Genomic DNA, 11,347 nt, shown 5'->3' on the forward strand with positions numbered 1-11,347 from the left:
GGAAAAGCCTCTGACTATCCACTCTGTCTATGCCCCTCATAATTTTGTAGACCTCTATCAGGTCGCCCCTCAACCTCCTTCGTTCCAGTAAGAACAAACCGAGTTTATTCAATCGCTCCTCATAGCTTATGCCCTCCATACCAGGCAACATTCTGGTAAATCTCTTCTGCACCCTCTCTAAAGCCTCCACATCCTTCTGGTAGTGTGGTGAACAGAATTGCCTTCATTGGCCGGGGCATTGAGTATAAGAATTGGCAAGTCAGGTTGCAGCTGTATCGAACCTTAGTTAGGCCACACTTGGAAACAACTTCCTTACATCCACCCTATTTAAGCCATTCATTATCTTGTAAGTTTCTATTAGATCTCCCCTCAACCTCCTAAACTCCAATGAATATAATCCCAGGATCCTCAGACGTTCATCGTATGTTAGGCCTACCATTCCTGGGATCATCCGTGTGAATCTCCGCTGGACCCGCTCCAGTGCCAGTATGTCCTTCCTGAGGTGTGGGGCTCAAAATTGCTCACAGTATTCTAAATGGGGCCTAACTAATGCTTTATAAAGCTTCAGAAGTACATCCCTGCTTTTATATTCCAAGCCTCTTGAGATGAATGACAACATTGCATTTGCTTTCTTAATTACGGACTCAACCTGCAAGTTTATCTTTAGAGAATCCTGGACTAGGACTCCCAAGTCCCTTTGCACTTCAGCATTATGAATTTTGTCACCATTTAGAAAATAGTCCATGCCTCTATTCTTTTTTCCAAAGTGCAAGACCTCGCACTTGCCCACGTTGAATTTCATCAGCCATTTCTTTGACCACTCTCCTAAACTGTCTAAATCTTTCTGCAGCCTCCCCACCTCCTCCATACTACCTACCCCTCCACCTATCTTTGTATCATCGGCAAACTTAGCCAGAATGCCCCCAGTCCCGTCATCTAGATCGTTAATATATAAAGAGAACAGCTGTAGCCCCAACACTGAACCCTGCGGGACACCACTCGTCACCGGTTGCCATTCCGAAAAAGAACCTTTTATCCCAACTCTCTGCCTTCTGCCTGACAGCCAATCGTCAATCCATGTTAGTACCTTGCCTCGAATACCATGGGCCCTTATTTTACTCAGCAGTCTCCCGTGAGGCACCTTATCAAAGGCCTTTTGGAAGTCAAGATAGATAACATCCATTGGCTCTCCTTGGTCTAACCTATTTGTTATCTCTTCAAAGAACTCTAACAGGTTTGTCAGGCACGACCTCCCCTTACTAAATCCATGCTGACTTGTCCTAATCTGACCCTGCACTTCCAAGAATTTAGAAATCTCATCCTTAACAATGGATTCTAGACTCTTGCCAACAACCGAGGTTAGGCTAATTGGCCTATAATTTCCCATCTTTTTCCTTGTTCCCTTCTTGAACAGGGGGGTTACAACAGCGATTTTCCAATCCTCTGGGACTTTCCCGGACTCCAGTGACTTTTGAAAGATCATAACTAACGCCTCCACTATTTCTTCAGCTATCTCCTTTAGAATTTGAGGATGTAGTCCATCTGGGCCCGGAGATTTATCAATTTTTAGACCTTTTAGTTTCTCTAGCACTTTCTCCTTTGTGATGGCTACCATATTCAACTCTGCCCCCTGACTCTCCGGAATTGTTGGGATATTACTCATGTCTTCTACTGTGAAGACTGACGCAAAGTACTTATTTAGTTCCTCAGCTATTTCCTTGTCTCCCATCACAAAATTACCAGCGTCATTTTGGAGCGGCCCAATGTCAGCTTTTGCCTCCCGTTTGTTTTTAATGTATTTAAAGAAACTTTTACTATCATTCCTAATGTTACTGGCTAGCCTACCTTCATATTTGATCCTCTCTTTCCTTATTTCTCTCTTTGTTATCCTCTGTTTGTTTTTGTAGCCTTCCCAATCTTCTGACTTCCCACTACTCTTTGCCACATTATAGGCTTTCTCTTTTGCTTTGATGCATTCCCTAACTTCCTTTGTCAGCCATGGCTGCCTAATCCCCCCTCTGATAACCTTTCTTTTCTTTGGGATGAACCTCTGCACTGTGTCCTCAATTACTCCCAGAAACTCCTGCCATTGCTGTTCTACTGTCTTTCCCCCTAGGCTCTGCTCCCAGTCGATTTTCGTCAGTTCCTCCCTCATGCCCCTGTAGTTACCTTTATTTAACTGTAACACCTTTACATCTGATTCTACCTTCTTTCTTTCAAATTGCAGATTGAATTCTACCATATTATGATCACTGCCTCCTAAGTGCTCCCTTACTTTAAGATCTTTAATCAAGTCTGGCTCATTACATAACACTAAGTCCAGAATGGCCTGTTCCCTCGTGGGCTCCATCACAAGCTGTTCCAAAAAGCCCTCCTGTAAACATTCAATGAATTCCCTTTCCTTGGGTCCACTGGCAGCATTATTTACCCAGTCCACCTGCATGTTGAAGTCCCCCATGATCACTGTGACCTTGCCTTTCTGACATGCACTTTCTATTTCGTGGTGCATTTTGTGCCCCCGGTCCTGACCACTGTTAGGAGGCCTGTACATAACTCCCATTATGGTTTTTTTGCCTTTGTGGTTCCTCAACTCTACCCACACAGACTCCACATCATCTGACCCTATGTCATTTAGTGCTATTGATTTAATTTCATTCCTAATTAACAAGGCAACCCCGCCCCCTCTGCCCACCTCCCTGTCTTTTCGATAGGTTGTGAATCCCTGGATGTTTAAATGCAAGGCCTGAACCCCCTGCAACCATGTCTCTGTGATACCTACCACATCATACCTGCCAGTCACAATCTGGGCCACAAGCTCATCTACCTTGTTCCGTATACTGCGTGCATTTAAATATAGCACCTTTAATTCTCTATTGACCGTCCCTTTTTGTTTTCTTAGTGTGATGGACCTTGGTTTACTGAGCCTTTCCATACACTGTGTCATATTTTGTGGGATGGGGACTATCGTAACCTCTCCTGAGTTTTGTCTTTTCGTGCTTTTTTGTATTCCTAAGCAGCTACGCTTCCCACTGATTACTTCACCTCTTGGTTCCCTGACTTTCCCTTCCCCCCCAATCTTTAGTTTAAAGTCCTATTGACCACCCTATTTATTCTTTTCGCCAGAACACTGGTCCCAGCTCGGTTCAGGTGGGCCATCCCAACGGTATAGGTCCCCCCTGTCCCAAAACTGATGCCAGTGTCCCATGAAAAGGAACCCCTCTTTCCCACACCACTCTTTCAGCCACGTGTTAACTTCCCTTATTCTTGCCATCGGGAACCTTGGATGACGAGTGATATTGTAGGCCTCGTCAAAAAGAAAAAGGAGGCATTTGTCAGGGCTAAAAGGCTGGGAACAGACGAAGCCTGTGTGGCATATAAGGAAAGTAGGAAGGAACTTAAGAAAGGAGTCAGGAGGGCTAGAAGGGGTCATGAAAAGTCATTGGCAAATAGGGTTAAGGAAAATCCCAAGGCTTTTTACACGTACATAAAAAGCAAGAGGGTAGCCAGGGAAAGGGTTGGCCCACTGAAGGATAGGCAAGGGAATCTATGTGCGGAGCCAGAGGAAATGGGCGAGGTACTAAATGAATACTTTGCATCAGTATTCACCAAAGAGAAGGAATTGGTAGATGTTGAGTCTGGAGAAGGGGGTGTAGATAGCCTGGGTCACATTGTGATCCAAAAAGACGAGGTGTTGGGTGTCTTAAAAAATATTAAGGTAGATAAGTCCCCAGGGCCTGATGGGATCTACCCCAGAATATTGAAGGAGGCTGGAGAGGAAATTGCTGAGGCCTTGACAGAAATCTTTGGATCCTCGCTGTCTTCAGGGGAAGTCCCGGAGGACTGGAGAATAGCCAATGTTGTTCCTCTGTTTAAGAAGGGTAGCAAGGATAATCCCGGGAACTACAGGCCGGTGAGCCTTACTTCAGTGGTAGGGAAATTACTGGAGAGAATTCTTCGAGACAGGATCTACTCCCATTTGGAAGCAAATGGACGTATTAGTGAGAGGCAGCACGGTTTTGTGAAGGGGAGGTCGTGTCTCACTAACTTGATAGAGTTTTTCGAGGAGGTCACTAAGATGATTGATGCAGGTAGGGCAGTAGATGTTGTCTATATGGACTTCAGTAAGGCCTTTGACAAGGTCCCTCATGGTAGACTAGTACAAAAGGTGAAGTCACACGGGATCAGGGGTGAACTGGCAAGGTGGATACAGAACTGGCTAGGCCATAGAAGGCAGAGGGTAGCAATGGAGGGATGCTTTTCTAATTGGAGGGCTGTGACCAGTGGTGTTCCACAGGGATCAGTGCTGGGACCTTTGCTCTTTGTAGTATATATAAATGATTTGGAGGAAAATGTAACTGGTCTGATTAGTAAGTTTGCAGATGACACAAAGGTTGGTGGAATTGCAGATAGCGATGAGGACTGTCTGAGGATACAGCAGGATTTAGATTGTCTGGAGACTTGGGCGGAGAGATGGCAGATGGAGTTTAATCCGGACAAATGTGAGGTAATGCATTTTGGAAGGGCCAATGCAGGTAGGGAATATACAGTGAATGGTAGAACCCTCAAGAGTATTGAAAGTCAAAGAGATCTAGGAGTACAGGTCCACAGGTCATTGAAAGGGGCAACACAGGTGGAGAAGGTAGTCAAGAAGGCATACGGCATGCTTGCCTTCATTGGCCGGGGCATTGAGTATAAGAATTGGCAAGTCATGTTGCAGCTGTATAGAACCTTAGTAAGGTCGCACTTGGAATATTGCGCACAATTCTGGTCGCCACACTACGAGAAGGATTTGGAGAGGGTGCAGAGGAGGTTTACCAGGATGTTGCCTGGTCTGGAGGGTGTTAGCTATGTGGAGAGGCTGAATAAACTCGTACTGTTTTCATTAGAGGTTGAGGGGTTACCAGATAGAGGTCTACAAGATTATGAGGGACATGGATAGAGTGGATGGGCTGGCACTCTTTCCCAAGGTGGAGGGGTCAGTCACCAGAGGGCATAGGTTTAAGATCTGTGGGGCACAATTTAGAGGAGACGTGCGAGGTAGGTTTTTACGCAGAGGGTGGTGAGTGCCTGGAACACGTTGCCAGGGGAGGTTGTGGAAGCAGATACATTAATGGCATTCAAAAGGCTTCTTGACAAACACATGGATTGGATGGGTATAGATGGAAGTGCTGAGGGTTTTGGCAAAGGTTGGTATCATGACCGGTACAGACTTGGAAGGCCGAAGGGCCTGTTCCTGAGAATTCCTGAGAGGGATCATATTGTTGGAGAGGACAGTGTGTTACCAGACTGGTAAGCTCGAGGAGATACTTGTTAGGAAGGAAGAGGTGTTGGGCATTTTGAAAAACTTGAGGATAGACAAGTCCCCTGGGCCTGACGGGATATATCCAAGGATTCTATGGGAAGCAAGAGATGAAATTGCAGAGCCGTTGGCAATGATCTTTTCAGCCTCACTGTCAACAGTGGTGGTACCAGGGGATTGGAGAGTGGCAAATGTCGTGCCCCTGTTCAAAAAAGGGAATAGGGATAACCCGGGGAATTACAGGCCAGTTAGTCTTACTTGGGTGGTAGGCAAAGTAATGGAAAGGGTACTGAGGAATAGGGGGCGAAATTCTCCGTTATCGGCGGAAAGTCCGCCGATCGGCGCAAATCCGACTTGCGTCATGTCGGAAAAATGGGTCGAAAGTCTCCGGCCTGAAATGGGCTAGCAGCGACGTAACGGGATCCGCGCTTGCGCAGTGGTTCACGCCGTGCAGCGTCATACGCGCCGCACGGCGTGGCGGCTCATAAGGCCGCGCTGCTCCCCCCCACCCGACCGGAACACCCGACTGGATGGCTGGCCGCCGCTCAGCCCCGAGGTTCGAGTCACGGGATGTGGAGGCGCTCCTGGACGCAGTGGAGCAGAGGAGGGACGCCCTGTATCCCGGGCACGGCCGCAGAGTTGCCCCACGCCACAGCCGGCGTCTGTGGAGGGAAGTGGCAGAGGCTGTCACCGCTGCGGCCCTGACACCACGGACAGGCACCCAGTGCCACAAGAAGGTGAACGACCTTGTCAGAGCAGGCAGGGTGAGCCTCCCCCATATCCCCCCTCCCCATATCCCCCCCTCCCCCATATCCCCCCCTCCCCCATATCCCCCCCCTCCCCCATATCCCCCCCTCCCCCATATCCCCCCTCCCCCATATCCCCCCCCTCCCCCATATCCCCCTCCCTCCCCCATATCCCCAAGTGAATCCAGCCCTAACCTTAACCTCTGCAATGCACACGCAACCAATGGCGTGCATTCATATACCTGCCTAACAGTGTTGCCTTTTACCCCTGCCACCCCCCACCCCCACAGGATAAGCGCGCACACAACAATAGGGAGCATGTGAGGACTGGAGGAGGCCCCGCTGATGAGAGGCCACTGACCGAACACGAGGAAAGGGCCCTGGAACTGGCTGGCGGACCTGACGACCGGGAGGTTGCTGATGCAGAGGTCGGGGGCGTAGTAGCAAGTGAGCCACCGACAGCCCGTCCCCATATCCCCCCTCCCCTATATCCCCCTCCCCCATATCACCTGATCACTGCCTGATGTCTAACCATGCATGCTTCATTGTGTATCGCAGGACCAAACGTCCAGGCACCCATCCCCGCAGATGCAGACCGCCCGCAGGATGCCCCTCGGAGGCCACGGGAGACGGAGAGACACGAACCCTCCAACATGCGACGCCCGCAGGATGCCCCTCGCACACCACGGGAGACGGAGAGACCCGCACCCTCCAGCATGCGACGCCCGCAGGTTGCCCCTCGCACACCACGGGAGACGGAGAGACACGGACACTCCAGCATGCGACGCCCGCAGGATGCCCCTCGCACACCACGGGAGACGGAGAGACCTGGAGCAACAGGGAGACGACACCCCCGTCATGTGCGGGAGCGACCACCCAGCGACGAGGGGGGCAGCCACAGGCCCCTGTCACATCCGAGTCAGGACACCACTGCCCGGGACAGCACTGCCCGGGACAGCACTGCCCAGGACAGCACTGCCCGGGACAGCACTGCCCGGGACAGCACTGCCCGGGACAGCACTGCCCGGGAAGACGAAATACCGGACAGTGACTCAGAGTGGATGGGTGGAGACGAACCCCCACCCCAAAGTGCCATGGACTCAGAGTGGGACGAAGAGCACGACACAACGCCACTGCTGTCACCAACACCCTCCACCATCGCAGAAACACTCACCTCGGTTGGGCACTTTAGTGATGGGGCGTCTGGTACACTCACTGGTGCGCACAACATAGCCGTCCCGGTACAGCAGGTGGAGGTAGGAGCAGCAGAATGGCCGGGCGGTTGGAGGGCAGCCCAGCCCAAGCGAACATCTGCCGCCCAGATGGATCCCGGGTTCCTGGAGTTACCACACCCACACATAGATCCGATGCAGCCACCGACCCGGAGACGAGCGAAGAGGGTGACGGGCAGCTTGCGGCGGCTGCAGTCGCAGGTGGAGGAGTCCACCCGCGTCCAGGAGCTGGGAGTGGTGTCGGTCATGCGTGCCACCCAAGCTGACACCGCACGGGTGGCGTCCGCGGTGGAGGCAATGGGTGCGACGGTGTCAGACATGGGGAACGGTTTGCGAGGCCTGGGGCTTTCCGTGCAGGCAGCGTCTGTGGCCCAGGAAATGGCTGCCCTCTCACAGGAGGCCATGAGCCAGTGCCAGCGCCAGATGGCAGAGGCGCTCAACGCCATAGCCCAGTCTCAGCAGGCCATGGCCCAGTCTCAGCAGGCCATGGCCCAGTCTCTGCAGGCCATCGCTGAGGGCATCGGCGCCAGTGGCCATGTGCAAGCCGGCGTCGCACTGTCACAGACAGGGTTTGCCAACCCCCGGGCTCAATGGCTGCAAATCTGCAGACCCCTGTCGATACCAGCACGGGCCTCCAGGACTGGCAGCGCCAGATGTCGGAGGGGCGTCGGATGGCCAGTCCGTTCGCATCCCCCACCCATGTAGAGGCCTGGGGGCCATCGGGCACCCCGAGGGAGGAGGAGGTGGTGTGGTCCTCAGGAGGACAGGCTGGCAGCTCGCCATCCCAGTCGCCTGGGCCGCAGCCTGGCCCATCTAGGCCAGGACGCCCCAGGAAACAGCCGCCAAAGGGATCCAGTGTCAGAGGGCAGGAATCACAGGAGTCCACCTCCAGTTCTGCTGTACCGTCTGGGGAACCACGTAGACGTAGTCAAAGGGCCCGTAAGGCCAAACAATTAGACACTGAGTAAGTTGGCACGGGTGCAGGGCACAGATGAGTTTTAGGGGCTAGGTCACGTGCATGAACTCCTTTGGTTATTAAAGTCAATGTTACACCTACAGAAGCTGCCTTTGTGGTCTGTCCAAAGCGTGCGGGGGTGTCATGTACGTTGAGCGCAAGTGTGTGTGTGAGGGGTGGTCTTACCTCAGCCCCAGGTGAGTCTGCTCCCTTCCCCCTGGGCCGCCATCAACATCCCCCGGGCAGGGGACGGGACCGTGCGCTGCAGTGTCACAGCCGCATGCAGGGATGGTCCGGGTGGATGGTGGTACTGTGGCCATGGGTCAGACATAGTCCAACGATGTAGAGCCAGGAGCTCACCGCAGGGCGGGTTGTCATCATCCTCCATGGCCTGCAATAGACACGCGTCCACCCGCAACTGTGTGAGCCCAGCCCGTTGTGCCGCAGGTGGATCGGCAATTGGGGGGGGGGGGGGGGGGGGGAGGTGGTGTGCATGGGGGTGGGGTGGGTGGGGTTGGGGAGGGGGGTGAGAGTGCTGGGTGGGTGGATGGGTGGGGGGTGTGGGTGGTCGGCTGTTGCCATGGTGTGCGGTCTGTGGCCATACTACCCGATTCCCACGCCCATCTAGTCAGTGAAACGGGCGGCTATCAGTCTGTCCCGTGCCCACTGGGCCAGCCGGTAACGGTGGACAGCCACCCGCCTGTGTCTACCCAGTCTGCCCTGACCATTACCCCCATCCCCCTCATCTGGGGAGGACTGCGCCTCTTCCTGCTGCTCCTCCACTCCGCCCTCCTCTGCCTGCGGCACATCGCCCCTCTGCTGGGCTACGCAGCACACCACAATGATGCGGCCGACCCTATCTGACCGATACTGGAGGGTGCCCCCAGAGAGGTCCAGGCACCTGAAACGCATCTTCAGCACGCCAAAGCACCTCTCTATCACTCCCCTTGTCGCTACATGGGCATCATTGTAGCGGTTCTCCGCCTCATTGCGTGGCCTCCGTATAAGCGTCATCAGCCACAATCGCAATGGGTAGCCCCTGTCGCCCAGCAACCAGCCCCTCAGCCGGGGATGGCGTCCCTTGTACATGCCGGGGATGGATGACCGCGACAACACGTATGAGTCGTGTACACTGCCTGGGTAACAGGCGCAGACGTGCAGGATCATCATGCGGTGGTCGCAGACCACCTGTATGTTCATCGAATAGGTCCCCTTCCTATTGGTGAACACGGCCCTGTTATCTGCAGGTGGCCGCACGGCGACGTGCATCCCATCGATCGCGCCCTGGACCATGGGGAACCCGGCCACAGCAGAGAAGCCCACGGCCCGGGCAACTTGGCTGGCCCGGTCCACGGGGAAGCGGATGTAGCGGTGCGCCATGGCATATAGGGCATCTGTCACTGCCTGGATGCACCGATGTCTGCGATATGCCGGACAGGTCCCCACTCGGTGCCTGGAATGACCCCGTTGCATAAAAGTTCAGGGCCACCGTAACCTTGACGGACACGGGGAGAGGGTGTCCCCCGCCAGTGCCACGTGGTGACAGGTGTGCCAGATGTGTGCCACGGTTTCCCGCCTCATCCGGAGTCTCCTCCTGCATTCCCGGTCCGTGAGGTCCTGGTATGACTGCCGTGGCTGGTACACACGGGGCGCCCTCGGGTGCCTCCGTTGCCGTGGGGCCGCGACGTCCTCCTCGTCCTGTCGGTCAGGGTGTCCCTCCTGCCTGGGCGGCTGCCGCCTGTCCCTCTGCGGCAGCCTGCGCCGCCTCTCTGGCACGCTCCTCCTCCTCCTCATCCAGGGCAACATAGACATGAGCGGCTGCCGCCACGGCGGCCAACATCGCTGGATGATCGGAAAACATGACGGCCTGGTGGGGGGGAGGGGAACGACGACATGTCATCATTGCCCATATCCCCTCCTCCCCCCAGCCAGGTGGCATGGACCGCATGGGTCCAACTGTTGGAGGCTGGCACCTGGCCAGGTGGACCAACTCACTTGCCCTCGCATCCCCCTCCCCGGCACAGACCCCCCCCAACCTCCACCCCGGCACAGACCCCCCATCCCCCTCCCCGGCACGGACCCCCCCCCCTCCAACCTCCACCCCGGCACGGACCCCCCATCCCCCTCCCCGGCACGGACCCCCCCCCCAACCTCCACCCCGGCACGGACCCCCCCCCCCAACCTCCACCCCGGCACGGACCCCCCATCCCCCTCCCCGGCACGAACCCCCCCCTCCCAACCTCCACCCCGGCACGGACCCACCCCCCCCCCAACCTCCACCCCGGCACGGACCCTCCCCCCCCAACCTCCACCCCGGCACGGACCCCTCCCATCCCCCTCCCCGGCACGGACCCCCTCATCCCCCTCCTCGGCCCGGCCCCTCCCAACCCCCTCCCCGGCACGGACCCCCTCCCAGCACTCCCCCGGAGCCCAGCCTACTCTAACCACCCCCCCCCCCCCCCCCGCCGCACACACACACACACACACACAACCCGAGACACACCTCTCCTCATGCATTCAGACTGCGGCCACGCCATCGCCTGCCCAGAGCCAACCCCCAGGCCGTCACTCACCTCCACGCTGGTCGGCGTGAACCTGGAGCACACGCCGACCAGTGACCGGTCATCACGTCGACGGGACTTCGGCCCATCCGGAAGGGAGAATATCGGCAGGCCGAGAATCGGCTGCCTTGCGCAGACCCGTGACATTCTCCGACGGCAGCGGCGACATTAACGCCCCGCCGACTTTTCTCCCTTCGGAGACTTCGGCAACCGGCGGGGGCGGGATTCACGGCGGCCAACGGCCATTCTCCGACCCTCTGAGGTGTCGGAGAATGACGCCCAGGATTTCTGAGCATCTGGAAAGACACTGCTTGATTAGGGATAGTCAGCACGGATTTGTGAGGGGTAGGTCTTGCCTTACAAGTCTCATTGAATTCTTTGAGGAGGTGACCAAGCACGTGGATGAAGATAAAGCAGTGGATGTAGTGTACATGGATTTTAGTAAGGCATTTGATAAGGTACCCCATGGTAGGCTTATGCAGAAAGTAAGGAGGCATGGGATAGTGGGAAATCTGGCCAGTTGGATAACAAACTGGCTAACCGATAGAAGTCAG

This window comes from Scyliorhinus torazame, chromosome 19 (genome assembly GCF_047496885.1).
Source record: "Scyliorhinus torazame isolate Kashiwa2021f chromosome 19, sScyTor2.1, whole genome shotgun sequence".
Lineage (NCBI taxonomy): Eukaryota > Metazoa > Chordata > Chondrichthyes > Carcharhiniformes > Scyliorhinidae > Scyliorhinus > Scyliorhinus torazame.